Source organism: Lepus europaeus, chromosome 6 (assembly GCF_033115175.1).
Source record: "Lepus europaeus isolate LE1 chromosome 6, mLepTim1.pri, whole genome shotgun sequence".
Lineage (NCBI taxonomy): Eukaryota > Metazoa > Chordata > Mammalia > Lagomorpha > Leporidae > Lepus > Lepus europaeus.
Window position 1 is genome coordinate 44,815,278 of NC_084832.1, and position 23,305 is coordinate 44,838,582.

At 35.9% G+C, this 23,305-nt stretch overlaps 1 pseudogene; it reads left to right on the forward strand.

Moving 5' to 3' along the window:
• Nucleotides 1-19,003: 19,003 nt before the first annotated feature.
• Nucleotides 19,004-19,609, forward strand: LOC133762303 (acyl-protein thioesterase 1-like; annotated as a pseudogene).
• Nucleotides 19,610-23,305: the final 3,696 nt, after the last annotated feature.

Here is a 23,305-nt window from a genome sequence, read left to right on the forward strand (position 1 = left end):
TTATCCATTTCATCAAATGATCTGTAAAAGAATTAAGAGTCTATTAAAGTAATAAACTCTATTTAGAGTAAATAAGTCCATCTACATTTGTCCTTAGAAATCGGCTGACTTAGTGGAATCACTGCTAGATTTTAAGTCTCATAAATTCTAACCCCATTATGTTTATGTTTTCATTGAGTTACTATTATTAAATCAAACATATACATCAAAACTTTATTTCTATATTTGTAAATAGGCATTTACCAACATGTAGTGATAAGGAAATGCCATTTCTACTTTGATCTGAGTGTCTACATCTTACAGCACTGTTATGACTACTCCTGATGGATTATTTTCCACTTGACTGAGTGATGTTGATATGCTCAAGAAATGAGGCATCACTTAGAAATATGAGGAGAACATTGATTATCATAGTTTAGTGGCCATTCATCATTTATATTAACATAATCAGGTGAATATGCAGTTGTATATCATATAGTATAATTTTTGGAATATGATGGTTTTCCATACTGTTGGATAATTCCTAGAGATCAGTCTAATACACATTTTTTGTTTATTTATGTCAAGAATTAAAGTTACCCTATATGGTCTATATATTCGTATTTATAATGTAAAGCATTTAAGATTTTTCAAAGTGAATGTAGATCTTTTTTCCTTCCTTAACAATATTAACTCTATCAGGTTCCTGGAAGTTATCTTATACTATATGATAAACTTGGAATTCTCTTAACATTAGTTAAAATTCTAAAAAATAAAATCCAAAATGTATTTGCTTGCTATATCTAATCTTTACTTCCATTCCCTCCATCAATCTTCATTTATTCAGTAATGTAATACAATGATATTTTCTCTAAAATTAAACGTATTTTGCATTTTCAAGGGCAGAAACTGTGACCTAGTCTCAGTTCTTCTAAATACTGCTCTTTGTCATGAATGTTAGCTATTCCCATTTTCCCTTTTCAGACACACTGTTGCATTTACTCTGTGTTCACTGAAAAAGAAATGTCCTTACCCTTTAATGTAATTTAATTATTTGCAAGAGAGTGATACACATATTTGGATTGGGTGAATAGGCTTTATTGCTAAGTTGCAGTTGGCAAAATGCTTTGGATTAGTTTCCTTTCTGATCATTGATAAAAAGGAATGATAGAAAACACACACTGATTTTTTTCTAAGATGGCAACATACACCTCAAAATTAAAGTTCATGTCGAATACTACAAGAAGATGATGAATGACATATGATCTACAAGTTTCCTCAGGAACGTCTCTGTTTCATAGCAAATTTCAGTTTGATTGGTACATTTCTTAAATCTGGTCTTAGATATATGAGTTATATTTACAAATATTCTGTAAATTAGATTAAATATATTTTCTTCCCTCCTAAATACAGCACATTCTTAACAGATCATTTCTGTTTCCCAGAACAATATAGAATAAGTATAAAGAGCAACTTCAGAATCCTTGAAAATATTGTATAATGAACAATAATTTTACAGAAAACATTTCCTAACATAATGCTTCATAGTACGTTCAGGATTATTATTTACTAACAGAAAAAGGCTAGAGGCAAGTCTCATTTATCATTACGGATAAGTTCAATAATTACTTCTCTGAGATTTGTTATATCAATTAAAATCAGTTTTCTACAATGTATAAATTTTATTAAATATTCTTAATTATATTGATTATTTACCATTTGTAAATTGACAAAACATCACTTTCTCAAAATCACAATTGTTAAAAATTGTTCTCCGAATGATTTTACACCACATGCATTTCATTGTTTGTTGAATACGTTTTTTATCTTAAAATCTAGCTCACTTTTCATCCATAATTTCTAAATCTTTCACATCTGAAATTTGGTGTTTGAGTTATTCAGCCTGTGTGTATTTAAGTTTGTTTTCCTTTATCATCGATGCCCTGAGAATCCCTTGTATTTTAACTGTTTTTGTGACTTCCAGGCTTTGATTCCCTATCATAGGTTCTTTAGACTTCACCATTACAGGGTAATTCGTTTAATTGTTTGCTTGGGAAAAAAACAAACAAACAACAACAAAAAAAAACACTTCTGTCCATCTTTTCTTTTTTTTTAACTTTTTTTTTTTTTTTTTTTTTTTTTTTTTTTTTTTTTTTTTTGGATAGGCAGAGTGGATAGTGAGAGAGAGAGACAGAGAGAAAGGTCTTCCTTTTTGCTGTTGGTTCACTGTCCAATGGCCGCTGCGGCTGGCGCACTGTGCTGATCTGAAGCCAGGAGCCAGGTGCTTCTCCTGGTCTCCCATGTGGGTGTAGGGCCCAAGGACTTGGGCCATCCTCCACTGCCTTCCCGGGCCATAGCAGAGAGCTGGCCTGGAAGAGGGGCAACCGGGATACAATCCGGCACCCCCACCGGGACTAGAACCTGGTGTGCCAGCGCCACAAGGCGGAGGATTAGCCTGTTAAGCCACTGCGCCGGCCTGTCCATCTTTTCTTAATATATCTTTCATGAGATGAAAGATATACAATGCATTCAGGAATGAACTGGCATCTTTAATGAACACTGCTTTTTCTCCCACTTTCACAAAAGAATCACTGTAACAATACTACTAGTTCTCATCAAAGATCCATGTGCTCATCTACATGTGCAATATTCTGCTGTTTTTGAGCATTTATGACTAGCTTTTAGTCCATTTGCTATGGGTCAGAATAACTTAAGGCACTCCCAGCGATAAACTCTTAAAATCAACTCATTCAATCATATTTCTTCTTCAAGCGAAGACTCCCCAGCTAGAGATAACAAGAATGCAACTTATTTTGGAAGGCATTGCCAGAAACACAAACAGGACAGTTCAACCTGCATTAGACTTGGTGTTAAAAATCTTTTCCAGTGAAACAAAAACTGAGAATTAGGGTTTTTTCATGTGCAGATGTACTTCACAGTGGTCAGATTTCTTGAGAAATGAAATTTAATTATTTTATGTATAAGATTAATTATTCTGTCTGAATATGAATTTAAAATTAGTATCTAGTCACAGGAGATCAAAAAATAAGCCAAAAACTATCAAATAGGTTTTCATCACAAGACCAGTGGTTTTAAAAATATAATTCTATATTTGTGTGATAATAACACTGTCACTTTTGAGAAGTTAAATAAAGATGAACAACTAAAATGTGTTCCTTAAAGCTCACAATAATTTTATTCTGCTTCCCCATGTAATTGCCTGTATATCTCAATTATCTTGGTAGCGCTCAAAGTAATAACATGAGTCAGAAGACATTCCTTGGTATTCCAGATTCATGAATAAGTTGGAAGTCGTTTTTTCAGAACTTTGTGATATATGGCTTAATTTTGCTTTTTATAGATATACAAAACATTTTCAATATTACTCAACAGGTGTGTTGCATTACCCAAATTGAAATCCGAAGTTGATAGAAAATTGGCACATCTTGACTTTTAAAATACACGCTCAAAATTAGACTTTTCCCACACAAATGTACATCCTCTGGCAGGGTAATGAATCTGAAGACATTCTAAATATAATATGTCACAATATCATCTATGGTCACAGGAGCATGAATGGAGAGCAGATTCGGCACCAGAGAGCCAATCTAGGGTCAGTATAAAGAAGATCCTATGTGGGGCCGACATTGTGGCTCAGTGTTTTAAGCTGCTGCCTGCAACATCAGCATTCCATATTGGCACCAGTTGGAGTCCTGGCTGCTCCACTTCTGATCCAACTCTCTGTTAATGCATCTGGGAAAGCAACAGAAGATGGTATAAGTTTATGGGCCCCTGCTATTCATGTGGGAGACCCAGATGGCGTTCCAGGCTCTTGACTTCAGCCTGGCCCAGGATAGGGTCTTGCAGTCATTTGGGGAACGATTCAGAGAAGATGATAACCAGATAATGGCTAAAACCTTACTTTCCTGGGAGCAGGTGGGATGCTGATTCATCTCAATCATATTCTGAGAGGAGGGAAAACACATTCTTCTTACTTCAACGATTCCAGGTCCCATAATATAATTGTTGTATTCCAGTGATTATGAGTCTAAGGTTGTGTGAGCTTCTAAAACCTTGTCACATTCCATTAGTTTTTTTTTCTTTTTGTTTAAAAATTATTTATTTATTTAAAAGTCAGAGCAACAGGGAGAAAGGGAGAGACAGAGAGAGTGAGCTCATCTGCTGGATCATCCCCAGATGCCTGCAAGGGCCATGTCTGAGCCAGGCAGAAGCCAAGAGCCAGGAGCTTCCTCCAGGTCTCTCACATGGGTGGCTGGGACACAAATTCTTGGCATCTTCTGCTGCTTTTTGTTGACCATGAGCAGGGAGCAGATATGAAGTGGAGCAGCAAGGGCAAGAACTGGCGCTTTACCAGCTACATCACAATGCCAGACCCCTCAACCATGAGTTTTTAATACTGATTGAGGGGAACTTTAGTTTTATATATATCCTAACTCACGTCTGTATTACTGCCTTACCAAAAGCAGAATCAAATCATCGTTAAGGAAATACAGGAACTGTCATTTTATCCCCTAATAGTTTTTATGTCATGTGAAACGAGAGTTCCAAGATTATACCTAGAAATCCTCTTCAGATCTTGTTAAAATTTTTAGGCTTGACATCAGAACGATCAGGACACTAAACAAAAGCATCTTACAGTTATCCGATGGTCAATCTGTGCCAACGTGAAGCGGAACCAGCTCCTATAACACATTCTAAACACACTCTAAACAGGGATTTGCTGTTTGGTAAAATTAAGCAACACTGGAGCATTTCCAAATTAGATCAAGCATAGAATGAGGACAGCTTATGGAAGCACAAAACATGAAATTGTTCAGACATAAATTAGGTTGCTAGCATAAGGATGAATTTAAATGGTAAGATAAAAATGACTAAAAGCAGAATGAACAAGGGTTAAAGAGCTGATCTGGTAGCTAAAATCAAACAGGCAAATCAACTTCATTCAATAAACTTTTGATATTACAACAGGTACAGATAAGCAGAAGCAAAATAATGCTCACCAGAAATCACAGTGTGGTTTGTAGTCTTTAGTCACTGAGTTTGCAAGAATTTTTTTCATCTGACCTAGTTCAAATGTATTAAGGACAAACAGTACCGATCACTTTATTCTATGCAAATGAGAAGTCTCAATTGTTGAATTAACTTTTCCCTTTTCATTCTTTAAAAAATAACAAGGTTCCTCTAAGAGCCTTTACCACATAATAGAATATCTTGAGTATTTGTTCCTTTGTGTGTTTTATTTTGCCATTCCTGGGTTTTTAGAGCAAGAACTCCGAAGTTTTGAATGAAATTGGTCATTTCACTTGGTCTCCCGTTAGTCATGAACTGAGTTTCAGGTCTCAGACATTTGCTGAGACTTATCTGAAGAAGTATCTGTGTTCTTTTTTTCCCCAATGGGTTAAAATAAAGCACCCTCATTTCACATTAAAAGAATCTCTCAGTGATTTCATTCTTACCCTCCTATGTGTGCTTTTTGGAAACTCCTTCTAAGTCATACATTTCCCTACTATTTCCTTTCCTAGTTTTTCTTTAAAAAAGAAAAAGAAAAAATGAGGTTTATAGCCTGCTTATAGTCCTGATGAGATATGGATTTTTAGCTTTTTATTTTTGCTTTTTTATTTTTTATTTTTACCCATAATCTTGAATATTCTAATTACTGTAAGAATTAATTATAAAGCTTGGAGTACTATATTTTGAATATGTTTCGCAAAGTTCATATTCTGGAAGGTAGATCCTCAATGTGGCATTGTGAGAGTGGGACTAGGTTGGAGGTGTTCTGTTCATGGAGACCTGGTCGTCAGTATTAAATCAAGGCCCTTCTCTCAGGAACAGGAACTGCTCTGCTTCTTCTTGGTCTATCTCATTCTCTTTGCCCATTTGCCAAGAGATGACACAGCAAAAATTCCCCCAGCTGATGTCTGTGTGTTGGTCTTGGACTTCTCAGTCCTTGGAAGTATAAGTCAATAATTTTTTGTTCTTTTTCAAGTTACCCATTGTGTGATCATTGAATAGAGCAGTACAAGCCAACTGACATTGACAAAAGAAGAACCACAAAGGGAGGATGAAAGTTTTTGTCTGAGTGTCTACAGTCATGACTGCTAGATAATTTTCAGTAAAGAATCCCTGAGTTTCTTACAAAGCCATTTCCAAAAACAACATCTCAGAGTCAGAGATTCATTTCCAGGAGAGCAAATAGGTGAGCCAGTTTCCGTTTACTGACCTTTTCTGGTAAGTCAGTTTTCTTGTAGAACTAATACTCTTATAGAAAGGCAAACATGAAGAATCATAGGCTAGTCATTAAACCTTTACTCTTTCTGAAAGTAAAAATAAAAAAAAAAATGAAGGTGGGGTGGGGAATGAGATCCTGTTAAAAGGTTTTATGGTAATTATCAGAAAGTAAGGAGACACCTAGCTCCTTTTTCTCAGCCTTCAGTCTCAAAATTTCTTTAACACTGTGGACACTATACTGTGATGGTTATTTTTTTGTTGTTGTTCTCTCCAGTCTCATGCATCTTAATGAATTTCTACTCTCAAATCCCTTCATGAGCAAAACACAAAAATATTGAATATATAATATGCCTCATACATTCCACAAGTACAACTGATAGAACCAAAATTCAAAACTCAATAACTACTTCTTTCTCAAATCTTTTCTTCTTCCACTTCAAGGTAATGTGCTAAGGGAGTAGATGATAGAGCTACCCATGAACCATGTGACCCAGAATTCCATGTGTGCACCCTCATTCTTCTAACTCATCCATGACAGTCAACTAAGCCTCATGATCTATCTTCCTACAATATCGCTAGAGTATTCATCTGTCTGCATAGAGAGCACCATCACATTGATTGAGTTTGTAATTGCTGGTCTTGAACAGTTCACTATTTTCTTAACAAGTCTTGCTGCCTCCGTTAGTTTGATGAAACCAATATTTCCTAAATGTAATCTGATTTTATAAAATGTGAAATGTGTTTAGGCCACTTATGGAGAAACTTTCAGGATCCTCCATGGCTACAAATTGAGATTGTAGCTTTATTTCAAAACAATGAATGCCTCCCATTCAGCTATAATTGCCAAGAGCTTCCTTGGGGTCTCCTATGTGGGTTCAGTGGTCCAAGGACTTGGGTCATCTTTTACTTCCTTCCCAGCAACATCAGCAGGGAACTGGATTAGAGGTGGAGAAGCCTGTATTAGAACCAGTGTCCAGATGGTATTCTGGCACTGTAGGCCATGGCTTAATCCACTGAGACACAGTGCTGGTCCCTGAATATCCGCTTATTTTACTTTTAATTTATTATTTTATTTTATCTATTTGATAAAATATCTATTTACCTATTTTTATCTATTTTATCTATTTGAAAGTAGAGGGAGAGAGAGAGAGAGAGAGAGAGAGAGAGAGAGAGAGAGAGAGAATATCACCTATTCACTTTTTTAATAGAAAACTTTTATTTAATAAATACAAATTTTGAAAGTATGACTTTTGGATTATAGCGATTCTTCTCCCATAATCACCCTCCCAACTGCAAGCCATCCCATCTCCTACTCCCTCTCACATCCCATCCTTCATTAAGATTCATTTTTAATTATCTTTATATACAGAAGATTAACTCTATACTAAGTAAAGATTTCAACAGTTTGCACCCACACAGACACACCTATTCACTCTTCAAAGAGTAAGCATTTCAGTCCCAGCCTCCAAGGCAGATGGTCAGGAACTAACTACTTAAGCCATTACCCGTTTCCACTCAGGGTGTGCATTAGCAAGAAGTCTTAATGGAGAGTACAACTGAGACTCAAACCCAGGATTGCAATACAGGTTGGGAGCACCCAAAGAGGCAACTTTAACCACTGCACCAAATGTTCCTTCCAGTGTATCTACCTTAACCTGCTATTTGAATTTCAAATGCAAATTATATTTAACACTGAAAACTTACCTTGTATCTCAATCTTGTATTGTACAGCGTCTGACTTTTTCTCATTTATGATTTCTATTCTTCCCAAGATGCAAGTGATAACCTAGTAGATCACCAGAAGAAGGTGTTAATAAGTAACTCGGCAGCGTGTCAATATCTGTCTACCTATCTAGCTAAATATTTAAATATCCAAATACTATGCAATCAAGTTGTTAAAGTTTAAATTATTGAGTTTTTTTAAAGAAACTTATCTTCAACAATAATATAATAGCTTTCTATAGGAAGATAATTTATTTCATCTTAACCATTTTAAGATTATTTACTGAAGATCATGTTTGTGTACCACACATGTACTTCAATTTATGTCTTCAATTTATGCTAGAGTGGCAAAAAGTGTCACCAATTCACAATATATATTTCACACCTCAGATTATGGAGGATATAGAAGAATTAAACTAGCAGTTTAAAACCTAGTGCTAGAGAAAATTGTGTAGCTGAGAATTATTTTTATTCAAGATATATTTGATATAGGTACACTGTACTCTGGTTTTTTGAGGTTAGTTGGTCTTGGTTGAAAAGTATGTTTCTCGTTGTTTGATTAGGCAATGCTATGTGTAGATAAAAATTTCATTATCCTGAAAATAAAAAAAAATGAAATATATATTTTTTCTTACAGAATTTACTGTAGGCAGGTCACGAAATTTTTCTGTCATATATTTTGTGTTTGTTATGAAAATGTGCTTCAGATATGAGTCAATGAATAGCTTTGAAACCATCCAAATAGACAATTCCCATTTGTAAATTATGGAAGATGATGGAAAAATAACAGTAGCAACTATTTATAAAACTCAACTCCAGAGGCCCCATATTGTATCACAGTGAAATAAGCCCACACCTGTGACTCTGGCATCCCTTGTCAGAATGCCAGTTCATGTTCTGGCTGCTCTCTTCCCAATCTAGCTTCCTGTTATTGAACCTGGGAAGGTCGTAGAAGATGACCCAAGAGCTGGTGACCAGAATGCAGTTCCTAGTCCCTGGATTTGGCGTCATCCAGAACTGGCTGTTGCAGTCATTTGAGGAATAAGAAAATGGATGGAAGATTTGTTTCTCTGTCTCTCCCTCTCTTTGGGTCACTCTTTCTATTAAACAATGAATAAGTAAATAAATAAATCAATAAAAATAACTTTATTAGATTACTATTGTAATGACTTATGACTTAACACATTTTAATTTTTTCAAAGTTTATTAATTAAACAAATAAAGAAAATGATATCATTGAATCATATCTGAAAGAAACTTACTGAAAGTCATTCCTTATATAAAGAGAAGTGCACGAACTTGTTACAACCTATAATGCACTTTAATGTTAGATCTGGAGACACAGAGCAGTATTTCACAAATGTTCACAACAGGTCTGAAAATATAAGTTTAACTCAGTGTAATTTACTGTGCTTTAATTTATTCAATGCCATTATGTAGCACTTTTATTCATACTTTTATTTTGATTTTATTTTTGATTCCTTATACTATTCCTTTTTTATTTTTGGTATAATATTGTATTTCTTATGTGTCTGCATTTCTCAGCAATCAAGTAAGAAACTCACTGCATGTAAAGAGCAATGTTTTACAAATCTGTTTCAATGCTTGTTTCTGAGTTACCTAAGTGCTAAACAATTATCAATAATTTTGCTTTCTCTTGAGTGGAGCTTCTTTATTATGAGAACATTATAGGAGAACATTATGACTAAAAACTATGCTGTTCTCCTGTGCTTTTTACCTATTTTTAATACTTTTATAAGGAATTTATTAATACATTAGATTCTCAAGGTAACAGCAAATGCATGATAATTACTGCAACACAATTCTCATCAATTCTCAAGTTAATGTGATATTAATACAAATATATTTTAACTTTAACTAGTCTGACTTTATGTTTTTAATTAATTTAATTTAAAATTTAAGTTTAGCTCCAACAGATAAGGAAGAACATGCAGTATCTGTCTCTATGAGTCTGAATTATTTCACTCAGCCTGATGTCCTCCAGTTGCACCAACTTTATTGCAAATGGTAGAATTCCATTCTTGTTTTTATAGATTAGTAATATTTCAGTGATTTAGAGATTCGTCAAGCAAGAAGGGAAACACTGGTCTGTCTCACTGTGTGAAATTATGAGAAAGATCCAATTTGCTGATCAGTAGCAAGAGTTCAACAAACGTCCCACCAAAATTGGATGTTGCTCTGTCTCATTCCATTTCTCAGTTGTCTACTGACAGCTACAGCTCAGCGGCTTCATACACAGATAGCTCTGACGATGAGACATCCCCCAGAGACAAGCAGCAAAAGAACTCTAAGGGAAGCAGTGACTTCTGTGTCAAGAACATCAAACAGGCGGAGTTTGGACGAAGAGAAATTGAAATTGCTGAACAAGAAATACCTGCACTGATAGCTTTGAAGTTTTAAGCTCTGGACCTGGTGGTTTCATTAGTGAATTTTGTCAAACATGTATAGGAGGACTAGCAGCACTTTCCCAACACTTAGCAGAAGAAAAGGATACTTTAACTTTTTCTGTGAGACCAGCATCAAATTAATATCACAGCCAGACAATGGTACTATAAGATAGAAAGGAAAAAAAAATGTACATATCATGAAAAATTATAATAAAATACAAAAAATTCAGGAGTGTAAAAAGGTTTATGCAGCATTAGTAAGTGCAAGACATTGCTAGAATGCAAGTATGTTTTGACATACTATAAAACAGTTTCACTATGTTATGCTTATCAACTTCTACTGTGTTATGCTTATGGACTTCTCCCAGTCTGGTGAGTTGTAACATTGTAGTCCTAGTTACAGGAGGTGGGTGTTTATAGTATATAGACAGACAGCAAGGGAAAATAGAAGTCTAGGATCAATGCCAGCTGGTTAATCAAGGCCCAAGAAAACTCCAAGGGTGGATGGTGTCTTATGTGCTTGTGCCCGGTTTGCACCATGGCTGGGGAACTCTGGAAAGGAGCCTGCCTGCTCTGGGTTTTATAACCTGGCTAATGTAATTTGCTGGGTTAAGCAATGAATTCTGCTTTTATGGCAAATTGGAATAAGCCCAGGTGATTCCTCTGTGTTTTGGTACATTGTGTTTCCAGGACATTTTATATTTACTCTGGAGAACTAGAAATGACAAAGGGAACGATGCAGGACTCTGTTGTTTCAAGGTTACCTGGAGAAATATCCTGCACATAAAAGTATCAATCAATGTAATACAGTACATCAACAAAATGCAAGAAAACTCACATGATCATTTCAAGTGGTGGAGGAGAAGCATTTCTTGGTAACCTTGCACCCTTTCATGTTAAAATCCCAAACAATCTTTTAATAAAGGAGATTACCATGATACCATAAAAGCCATATACAATCCCTGGCAAAATCATACTCAGTGGTAAAAAGACTAAAAGCTTTTTCTGAGAGATCAGGCACACATCAATGATGCTTACTTTTTGCCACTTTTGGAAGTTCTAGTAAGATCAATAAGACACGAAAAAGAAGTAAAAGGCATACAAAGCAGAAAAATTAAGTAAAATAAACTTTGTTCATAAGTAATATGTTCTTACAGATGAAAAATAAAACTGTTACAATTAAGAAATAAGTTCAGCAAAGTAACAAGGTAAAATTTTAATATATAAAATTATTTGCACTCATGTATATATAAACTGAATAATCTGAAAAGGAAATTAGTAAACAATAACTTCATTTCCAATAGCATGAAAAAAGAATAAAATATTTAAAAATTATCTTATCCAATATAATGGAAGTTTTGTACAATAAAAACTACAGAGCATTGCATACTTAAAACACATAAATAATACAGATACCCAATAGGCATGTGGAAAAATGCTCAACATCACTCAACAAACTGCAGTGAGATACCACCTGGCACTCAGAGGATGACTACGATGAAAAAAGAGAAAATAACAAAGGGTGAATTGCATGAGGACAAATTTGCACAGTGGTATGGACGCTGTTGAACATAATATGTTGATCCCTCATAATAATAACAATAAAATTAATATATTAGCTATTAATTCCACTCAATAGAATTTAAACTCAGTAATTTAAAACATGGTTTGAAAGATATATATGTATATCCATGTTCCTAGAAATACTATTCACAACAGTTAAATATCAGAAGAAACCTAACTGTGTAATTATGTATGAGCAGATAAACAAAGTAGTATATACATACAACAAAATGTGAAGTATAAAAATACAGGACATCATGTTACATGATACAATATGCATGAATCTTAAAGATACTATGCTAGGTGAAATAAGCCAGAAATAAAGTGCTAAGTATTGTATAATTACACATAGATGAGGTACCTAGAAATCACAGGGATGGGTCCCACTTTTCCCCAAGGCAGTCTTCATTGCATCTCTGGGAAGATTTAATCTTCACAAACTCAGTTGGAAAAACCACTGGATTAGATGACGGCTATGAGCCTGGGAGCTCTATAATTCTATCAGTCCCTGAGGATATGATTACTTCAATGATTGATTTATGTTTTTACACAAAATGACTATTCACCATAATAATGTCACTCACTAACTGTGATGAGTGGTAGCTTATATAAGTGGGTGAAAAATGCAATATGTAGCCATCCCCTTTTTAGGCTGAATGATTACACTCTGTTGTAATTCTCAGTGAAAATACTCCATGTCCAAACTACAACTGAGTTATTTCACTGATTACAGTGTAAGCCAATTCAGTCAGGCAAGGTTTATATAAATAATCTGTGTTCTGATAGGCAAAGCAGTATATAAAGAAGAAATAAAACTATAGCTACAGGATAATTAATATTAAGTCATTCTTTTGGGTAATAATTATGCATGAAGGCATATTATTTGTTAAAGCCTCCCTTCATTAGATCCATTATCAAAGACAAGTCTCACTATTCTGTCCTCTGTGTTTTCCAGTGATTAGAAAATAGATACAGATAACCAACTCACAGCACTGATTTTTCCACTTGAAATGGCTTAATTTTCCAGAAGACCATTCCAGATAAGATTTCATCACCGGGATTTCTTTTAAACATCTCAAGGTATAAAAGAGTTGTTCAGGATATATAAAGGAATGAAATATGATAATGTCACACAATATATGTTTGATTGTAGATCTTATTTTTAAATTTTACTTTCTACCTATAATTTAGGCATGCTTATATAAATAAGCAGAAAAATAATGCTGAATATAATAATTTTGGTGAACAGGCAGCATGAACAGGAAATAATTTGATACCTTTTCATCACTCTTCATCTGTTTTATTCCACAAGATTAATTCTTCTGCATGTCTCTAGAGGAAAATTACAACATGCTTATATTCTGATAATCTTTTTCAGATAATAAAAGAGTGATCTACATATGTCTAGTCCAAAAGGCAACTTCAATTTTGTAATTAACATGCATATTTATTCTGGCTTATTGGCTTCAAATTTTTTCTTGCTGTCTAGACATTTGTAGGTGTGTTCCCATGTTCTTTCTGTAGATGTCTTCTTGTCCATTTAGTCAACTGTCTTGGACAGTTTCTTATCCACCCATGCTAGCTCCTGTCTGTTCATGGCTTTTTTTCTGCTGAAAAGGATACATGTCCTAAGCATCCTTGCCCAGGAAAACTCCAGGATATGAAGCCAATTCTATTCCAGCCACCTCCCTTTCCACAGCCACTACATTTAGACAGCATTATAGTTTACTAAGTGCACATTATTTCACTTTCTCTTTTCAAAAATATTTTACCTACTAACAAGCAGATAGATGGAATATTAACAATTTCAGTTGGGGCCAGCATTGATGGTTAAACCACTGCCTGTGATATGGACATCCCATATCGGTACTGGTTTGAGTTCTGGGTGCTCCACTTCCTATTCAGCTGCCAGCTAATGTGCCTAGGAAGGCAGCAGAAGATGGCTCAAGTGCTTGGGTCCCTGCATCCTGGGAGACCTGGATGAGGCTCCTGGCTCTTGGCTTCAACCTGGCCTAACACTGGCCATTGCGACCATCTGGGGAGTGAACCAGAAGATGGAAAACCTTTCTGTCTTTGCTTCTCTCTGTGTATAGATCTGTGTTACAAGTAAATCAATGAATGTTTTTAAAAATTGTAAAGTTTTGTCCTGCTTAGCATTTTATACTATATTATTTGAGGATAGGAGCTGAAATGGCAAAATACTCATGTATCCCTAATGTTAATATAACAGGCATACTGCCATTTCTGAAAATGATTACTGTGAAATTCAGTAAATATATTGATTAATTTCTAAAGTTGCAATGCTCTAAGAAAAGTTAATAATGAAGGTATTACATAAATAGGAATTGAGCACACAAAAGTTTGATCTTATGTTGTTTTATTACATAAATTGTTACCTTATAGAAACAAAAATATGTGGGGCTGGTGCTATAGTGCAGCTATTTAAAGCCATGACCTGCCAGCATCCTATATTGCACTGGTTTGGTCCTGGCTGTTCCACTTCAGTTCCCTGCTAATGCACCTGGGAAAACAGTGGAGGATGGCCCAAATGTTTGGACTCCTGCACCCACTAGGAGACCCAGAAAAATCTCCCAGCTTCTGGCTTTTACATGTCCCAGCCCTTGTGGTTGTAGCCCAAATGGGAGTGAACTAGCGAATGGAGGATCACTCTTTGTGCTTCTCTCTCTCTGTAACTCTGCCCTTCAAATGAATAAAGAAGTCTTTATTTCGGTGTTTGCTGTTTTTCAAACTTTCAAGTCAAGTTTTGACCACGAATTACACTAATTCATTTGTTATGGTCATTGTGGAATTCTGTGTCTTTGGATTCTTCAGTGGTGACGTGTTTTAGATAAGTGAGAATTATCTATTACCTAAAAAGAAAATAAGCATTTAGAAGGTTGTTGTGGATAACCGTATGCTGACAAAGTGGCTGAAATCTATTTCTTCAATTCCTAAGAAGTAAAGTTCAAATGCTCCAACATTCTTTTCATGGCAGCAGCGTGCAGTTCTCTGTGAAATCTCAAATAGAATCATAAAAATGTATTTCAATTTTACATTAAAATCACAATTATAATAAAAACACGTTTACTAAAGCTATGATCTTCCCTAAATTACCAGAATAATTCAGAGATATAAAGATGCATTCAGTTTGAGCAAGCATACACACTCTCCTTGGTAAACCATAACGTTAGAGTTGGTTGGCTAGGCTTCAGGTTGATATCTACACAAATTGGAATCATTTTCCTTTGCTTTCCATACAAAGTGGTCTTTAACAAGTATCTTGCACACCAAACTCTACCAAAGCATCTACCATATGAGACCCAAACCTGAGATATTCTGCATGAGAGCTCTACATTTGTTTGATATTTAATATCTATTGTCTTGAGGGTGCAGCTAACACAGATACTAAAATGTTTTTCATCTTTGGGTGTGTGTGTGTGTGTGTAAACACATTTTAGTGAAGTGTTCAGTAATTCTTTGTACACATCTTGGACAAAATATGATTAAACTTATCCCAACAAGTCTCATTTTTAACTGACCACTAAGTTCTAAGTTCTTGCTAATCTGTATTTAGCCTTATGTGACACTATAGTTGTATGTTTTCCTTTTCTGGGTTCTTAGGAGAGCGTGATGAAAGTCATTTGCTTATAGTTTGTGTTCAACAAAATATTTTTAGTGAATGAATTAAAAACACATTAGGTATTATTCCACCTAATGTTATTTTTTCTGATAATGTGACAAATTATTTGCTATGCATGTTATAATTTTGAATTGGGTAACAAAAATTTATTAATGTGTATAGGCTATAATACTTTGACTATGTAATTTTATTAATCAGTGTAGCAGTACAGTTGGGAAAATTTCCTCATTTAAATATTTAATATTACCTAGAATTAGCTATATCTTCAGAGGTAGTATAAATTTTAAAAGTAACTTAATAGCTACTTTGTTAGTAGTGTTTTTGACTAATACTTAATATTTGTATATTATTCAGCATTTATCTTAATTTTGTTTCCTACAGTTTGCTTTGGTTGCTTTTTCAGAACATACAAAATATATTTGTACCATAGTCATTAAGGTAAATTATATAGCTATGAATACAGACTCAAACATATAAAAGCTCAAACACAAAAGATTATTTCTCATTCACATATCAGTTCAAGGTTCTTTTAGACTTGTAGGTAGTTCTCTTCTAACTGATGAATCAAAACTCTAGTCTAATTCCTTTGGAGACTCACACAACATCTTAGGGTATTGCTGTGCAGAATCCATTGTTGAGGTTGGCTAAAGCCACCCAGGTTCCACAGCAGGGAAAAGGGAAAGAGAATATCTGGAAGCGAGATTTTTTCTCATCAAAATCCTCAATGTGTGAGCATGGCAAATAGTGCTTTTGTGGATATTTCTTTGTCAGAACTTTAATTGCATGACTGTGTTTAAATTGCAACAGAGGCTGAAAAGGTTAGTCTATTGCCAAACTTAGGAAACGAATATGAACAGATAATTCTACCACAAATAGCCTTAGTGCTGTAAAAGTTTATACAACATTGGAAAATTTCAACCATTTAGTAAAGGGATAGTTTAGAGCAAACTCTAGTGTATGTAATTTAAATATACGCAACATTTTGTCAGTTGTATTTGACTTAGTCTCCACCTGTTCTTTTTTTAAGATTTATTTATTCATTTGAAAGTAAGGGGTACAGAGAGGCAGAGACAGAGAGAGAGGAACTGGGTCACTCCCCAAATGGCCACAACAGCTGGAGGTGGCCAATCCGAAGGCGGGAGCAAGGAGCCTTCCCCAGGGTCTCCCATTCGGGTGCAGGGCTATCTTTTACTGCTTGTCCAGGCCATACCATAGCATCTTGGACCTGAACTGGTACCCATATGAGATCTCGGCACCGCAGGAGTTGGCTTCACCCTGTATGCCACAGCACTGACCACTCCACCTGCTTTTAAAATACACATCTTAGGCCTTATTTGTTCACCAGCACGTTTATGATTACTTACACAATTTATTTTGAAAATGTCACCAGTATGTGGGGTTAACTCTCCCATAAAATAACCATTTTTTTTTAGAAATAATAGCAACCACATATTAAGTTTGATTCGGAGATTAGAAGTTTTGACTGAAAGCTGCATCTTTTGTGGCTACAACTTTGAATACAGTCTGTATTACAGTCATTAAAAACTATTTTGGGGTTGAGAAATATGTAAATGGTTAGTTTGGAGCCAGTTTTAAAGTTCTGATTTATTATTGGATCTTACATTTTTTCGAGAACAGCTTAATTAGCCAAATATTAAGATTCTCACAAGGAAACAGTAAGAAAAGAAGCTTCCCACATTGTTGTCCTAGAGATTTTATAAGTCTGAGTTGACGTCCGCTATTCAGTATTTTTCATAAATAGCCAGCAGTCCTCACCCTACTGATTTAGAAAACAGTGTATGGATGAGGAGGAGGTGGTAGTAGGTACCCCAAGCTATGTAGAAACAACTCCCTTATAAAATAAAGCACTTGAAACTGATGCTAAGGGTTTTTTGTAGTTGTAACTACATTCTCAACTCAGTTGATTTTTGACTAGGAGCGTGTCCTGGTGGGCCTCACATAATCACAAGAGCCCTTTAAATTCAGAGATTTTTCTCCAACCAGTTGCAGAATGAAATGTCAGGCTCATGCCAGATGGTCTGAAAGGAAGCTAACAGTCACATTGTGGGCTGCTAGGGGACCACAGGTAAATTTAGAACAGTGAGTAACCTTGGTCATGATCTATCAGGAAAATGTGCCCTCAATTCTACAATGACAAGTATATAAATTCTGCCAGTAACTTGTGTACAGCATTCCTGTGTCTGCTATTTCAACTTTCCACTAAGTGCATGGCTTAAAATATCAGAGATGTGTTCTCTCACAGGCCTGGAAGTGAGAAGCTTAAAATCTGTATTGCTAGGCTGAAATCAATATTTCCTCAGAGATCAAACTCCAGAAACTCCAAGGGACAATGTGTTTATTGGTTCTTCCAGCTTCTGGTGACTTCCAGCATTTTGTGGCTGTAGCCACGTCACTGCAATCTCTGAGGCCAATGTCTTCACATATCTATTGTTTCATCTTCAATGTTTTAGTCTGTGTATACCAAATTTCCCTAGGCCTCCATTTTTATTAATTTTTAAATATTTGAGAGAGCAAAGAGGATATTTCTATCTTCTAGTTAATTCCTCAAAGGGCTGCACCAACCATATCAGCTGGGAAGGCTGAAACCAGAGACAAACTAAGTCTGGGTCTCCCACACGAATATTAGAGACCCAAGTACTTGAACCATCATCTACTGCCTCACTGAGTGTGTATTATCAGGATGCCATACCAGAAACTGAGCTAAGACTTGAACCCTGGTACTCCAATATGGGATGCTGGCACCCCAAGTGGGAGTAACAATGTCTCCCTCTTGTCTGTCTCTTGATTTGCTATTAGGAGCCTTTGAGATAACGTCAAGATACTTATTCACACTTGCAAGAGTTTGTCAAACAAGTTAACTTTCATGGGTTGCAGTAAGAAGGAAGTAGATACCTGTCGGTGTGACATTTTTCAACCTACAACAACAAATAAGCTGGGAAAAAAGGCCCAAAGTTCAGATGGAAACTGTAGCCCCAACACAGCTTTGGATTTCAGCCTCAGACATGCCATGCTTGGACTTCTGACCTCCATAACTGTGAGCTAATAAATAGATATTTCCTTAAATTTTTCTATTTGGATTTATTTGTTACAGAACAATTCCATCCTAATATAAAAACGATGAGCTATGTCCCAGAATTCTTAGGCTAGATAATCTTTCCCTTCTCCAAATTGTTTTTAATTTTACATTATCAAGATAATTAAATTGAGCACATGCCCGGTGGGGAGGGCTGGGACTCGCGGCTCGCACGCCCTTGGCCGAGGCCGGGCGCTCTTTCTCCCTTAGACTTCTGATGCTCTGTTGGCTGAGTCAGTGTATGTGCGGTAACACCATGTCTGCTCCACTGCCCGCCATGGTGCCCTCTGCCTGGAAGGCCACCACTGCGGTAATTTTCCTTCATGGATTGGGAGATACTGGGCATGGATGGGCAGAAGCTTTTGCAGGTATCAGAAGTATACATATCAAATATATCTGCCCACACGTGCCAGTAATGCCTGTTACATTAAATATGACCATGGCCATGCCTTCTTGGTTTGATATTATTGGACTTTCACCAGATTCACAGGAGGATGAAACAGGCAGCAGAAAACGTAAAGGCTTTGATAGATCGAGAGGTGAAGAGTGGCATCCTTCTAGCAGAATTGTTCTGGGAGGATTTTCTCAGGGAGGAGCTTTCTCTTTATATACTGCTCTTACCACACAGCAGAAACTGGCAGGTGTCACTGCACTCAGTTGCTGCCTTCCACTTCGGGCTTCATTTCCACAGGGTCCTATCAGTGGTGCTAATAGAGATATTTCTGTTCTCCAGTGCCATGGAGATTGTGACCCTTTAGTTCCACTAATGTTTGGTTCTCTTACTGTGGAAAAACTAAAAACATTGGTAAATCCAGCCAATGTAACCTTTAAGACCTATGAAGGCATGATGCACAGTTCATGTCAGCAGGAAATGATGGATGTCAAGCAATTCATTGATAAACTCCTACCTCCAACTGATTGACATCATTAAGAGGCCTTGTGTAGAAGTACACCAGCATCATTGTTAGTAGAGCATAAACTTTTCCCTGTGCCCAGTCTTGAAACTTCTAATGTTTGCAAGTGTTAAAATGTTTTGCAATTACACGCCAATGACACTGACTAAATAATGTCTCTTCATAGGTAATAGATGATATTTCAGTTTCCATACGTGTATTTGTAAAATATGATCCACAATATACTGGTATTAATATAGGTGAAGCAGCTAGCTTCTTTTTCTTAACTGTAACTTAGCAAAAAAATAAAATACTTCAATCAGATTTGTTATTACATGATTTGAAAATTAACAGTATGCTTAAGGAAAATTTATGCAGATATGAATAAGCAGTTAAGATATAAGATTTTTGCATGCTGTGACTTAGTCTGTGGATTTATTCCGAAGTTGCTTAGTCACCATGCACTGTCTGGTATTTATATATATGCACTCATATGTAATGACTGTAATACATAAGAAGGAGAAGGTATTACATTATTCCTAATAATAGGAATAATGCTTTTAAGTGTCAGTAAAGAGTAATATTGTTCTCTTCAAATAATGGCCCTTTTATTTTGGGACCAGACTTTTCCCTGTTGACATTTCTGTTTAATATTCTTTTCTCCCCTCAAGAAAAAAAGTGTTCTTTCTTGATTTTCCTTTATAGCAGACCAAATACTGCTTTCCTGCCATAGAATCTGCTGTCAATAATGCTGTAATTTGACATTCTGAGTCACAGACCTATGGTATTGAAAATCTATTTACACTTTAAAAGAAAACAACCGTTACATAAAACTTTCTGTATAACTTATTTCAAACAACTGTACATTAGTGTAAACTTAGACCTGGTCAGTGATTAGAATACAATCTTCAATCCAGGTAACAAATCATTCTGTGTTTTTATTTTTCTGTGTGTAAGTGAAAGAATAATTAGGTCATATTGTAGTATTTTCTGAAATAGTTAAGAACATTCTTAAAAACTAATTTCTGAAATTATTTCATCTCCTGGTAGCAGAGTTTCTTTTCTGTACATTTGTTTCAAACCAGCTACTGTAGGAAATGAGCAGTCCATTAGTTTTCTGTACCAATATAAAAACAGCAATCATTTGATTTTAAATAATCAAAATTTCAAGATTACTGAAAAAATTATTGAAAACAAGTTTATGAGTAATAAACATTAATCAGAACCATTTACTATGGTATATTTTCTGCACAGTTTAATATGTAGCAAAAATGAATGCTTGATATTTCTGAACTGTGTTAATTTTTCTGCTGTATTTCAACTGACCAAACAATGTTAAGAATGCATCTTTATAAATGGGTACTAATTGGTAATGAAAATAATTTAGTAATGGACTATATAGGATGTTAATAATGAAGCCATATGTTTACGTCTGGATTTTAAATTTTTTTTTTTTGACAGGCAGAGTGGACAGTGAGAGAGAGAGATAGAGAGAAAGGTCTTCCTTTTGCCGTTGGTTCACCCTCCAATGGCCGCTGCGGTAGCGCGCTGCGGCCGGCGCACCGCACTGATCCAATGGCAGGAGCCAGGTGCTTCTCCTGGTCTCCCATGGGGTGCAGGGCCCAAGCACCTGGGCCATCCTCCACTGCACTCCCTGGCCACAGCAGAGAGCTGGCCTGGAAGAGGGGCAACCGGGACAGGATCGGTGCCCCGACCAGGACTAGAACCCGGTGTGCCGGCGCCGCAAGGCGGAGGACTAGCCTGTTGAGCCACGGCGCCAGCCTAGGACTTTAAAATTTTAAACAATCATTTACTGAGTAATTTTGCTTTACCTTAAAGAACATAAACTGTTGTTTCAGTTATATAAGTCAGCAAAATCTTATTTATGGCAAGAAATATTCCATTGAACTGTTATGCTGTTATGTGGGAAAATGTAAATGTTTCCCACAGTTTCTATCAATGTGAAATAAAATTTAATTCTGAAAAAAAAAAGATAATTAAATTGCATCTTCTTTCACTCAGAATTGCAACTCATGAACTTGAAAGGGACCCCACTTTCTCTTAAACATTTTGTCAAAACACCTGTCAAAGACAGCATGCCATATTTCATTATTTCATATTTCAAGTTGCTACACTTTTCTTCATTGCCACTGCTACAGCCTTCGTTCACATTCTTACCATCATCATGTGTGTTAAGAAAACTCCTTGGACACAGCGATCAGCTTAGTGGTTAAGATACTTGTGTCCCACATCACAGTGCTTAAGATGGATTCCCAGGGATGATTTCTGACCCCAGCTTTCCATTGATGCAGATGCTCGTGGGCAGCAGTGATGCTCAAGTAATTTGGGATACCTGGATTGTGATTCTGGTTCCTGGCTTTGGTCCTGACCGACCCAGTTTTAATTATTCTGGGCTCTTGGGGAAGGGAAAAGTTCTTTCTCTCTCTTATTTTCTCCCAAATACATACAAAATATTGATTTAAAACATTTAAATCTTAACTCTAGCATCCAATTGTAATTACAATAAAACTTTAACCTTTCCTTAACAAGGCTGACAAAGTGATACTTTGAAATAGCAAATCTCATGCCACTTTCTTTTGGTATATCCTGTTACTTTCATATAGAATTCAGAAAAAAAATCCTCTAATCTTTTTATCATAAATATGTGCAATTTCACATATTTTATAGTAAAACAAAGATATTTTGCTTTTGATACACAATCATTTTTAAACCCTGAGTAAAAGTCTTTATCTAAAGTTAAATGACCTTTCTGGAAGAAGTGTGAGAGCCCTATGCTAACTTTCACACATAGCATCTTCTGTCTATCCAGTTTCACCTAGATGAGTGCTAAAACTATAATGCTCAAATCCGAAATCATTCCTGCTTAAAACCTTTCTTTGCTATCCCAAGGCCAGAATAGGCACATCTCCTTTGCTTTCATGGCAGTTCTGCTACAATTACTAAATATTTACTAACCACAGAGCCATGTTGTTTCATTCTCTTATCTGCACTCATTGCCTAACATAGTGCCTGGCATGTAGTTGTATCTTAGTGTATGTTTTGCAAGTGAAGGCAATGACTAATTGAATAACACTTGAATATATGCTGATATGTTCTCTTTCACTTAAATTAAAAAAATTACTAGATAAAACAATGATCTTTTCACTTTCATATAGATCTCAATTGTTTTTCCATCTATCTTTTCATTGGATTTAACACATTGTGATACAATGAGTTGTTATTGCCCAGACTTGCAAAACTGTGACTTATAAGGAGGATGGTGTTTCCTTCGCCTTCATAGCCCCAGCATCTGGTAGAATATCCTGTGATATGAGGAACCTAATAAGTATTTTGACTTGGTAAATGCATAAAGAAAGGGAGATTTGAAGATAGGAATAAAATAAGGAGAAACTAATGAGAGATCTGGGGGAAATTTTCTGTTAAAGGCAAATGGTACGTAATGTATGGTAGCTTTGGGATCCACAAGGAGAAAAGTCCTATAGATGTAGAGTCCCTACCTATAATTCCGGGGAAGAAAATTCCATGTCAAGGTCCCCATGGGTGCCTAAAGGTCAACCAGTGAGGATCAGACCTGCCTCGACCTTTAACCCCCACACCCTGTATCTATAAAAGGAGCCCTCCCAACCTCTGATGGGCAACTTCCCTGGCCCCTGCTCTATTGGGACCGGGGAAGCTCGCCTGGGAGCGGAATCCCAATAAAAGCTTGTGAATTAATTGATTCGTCTGCCTGGGGAAG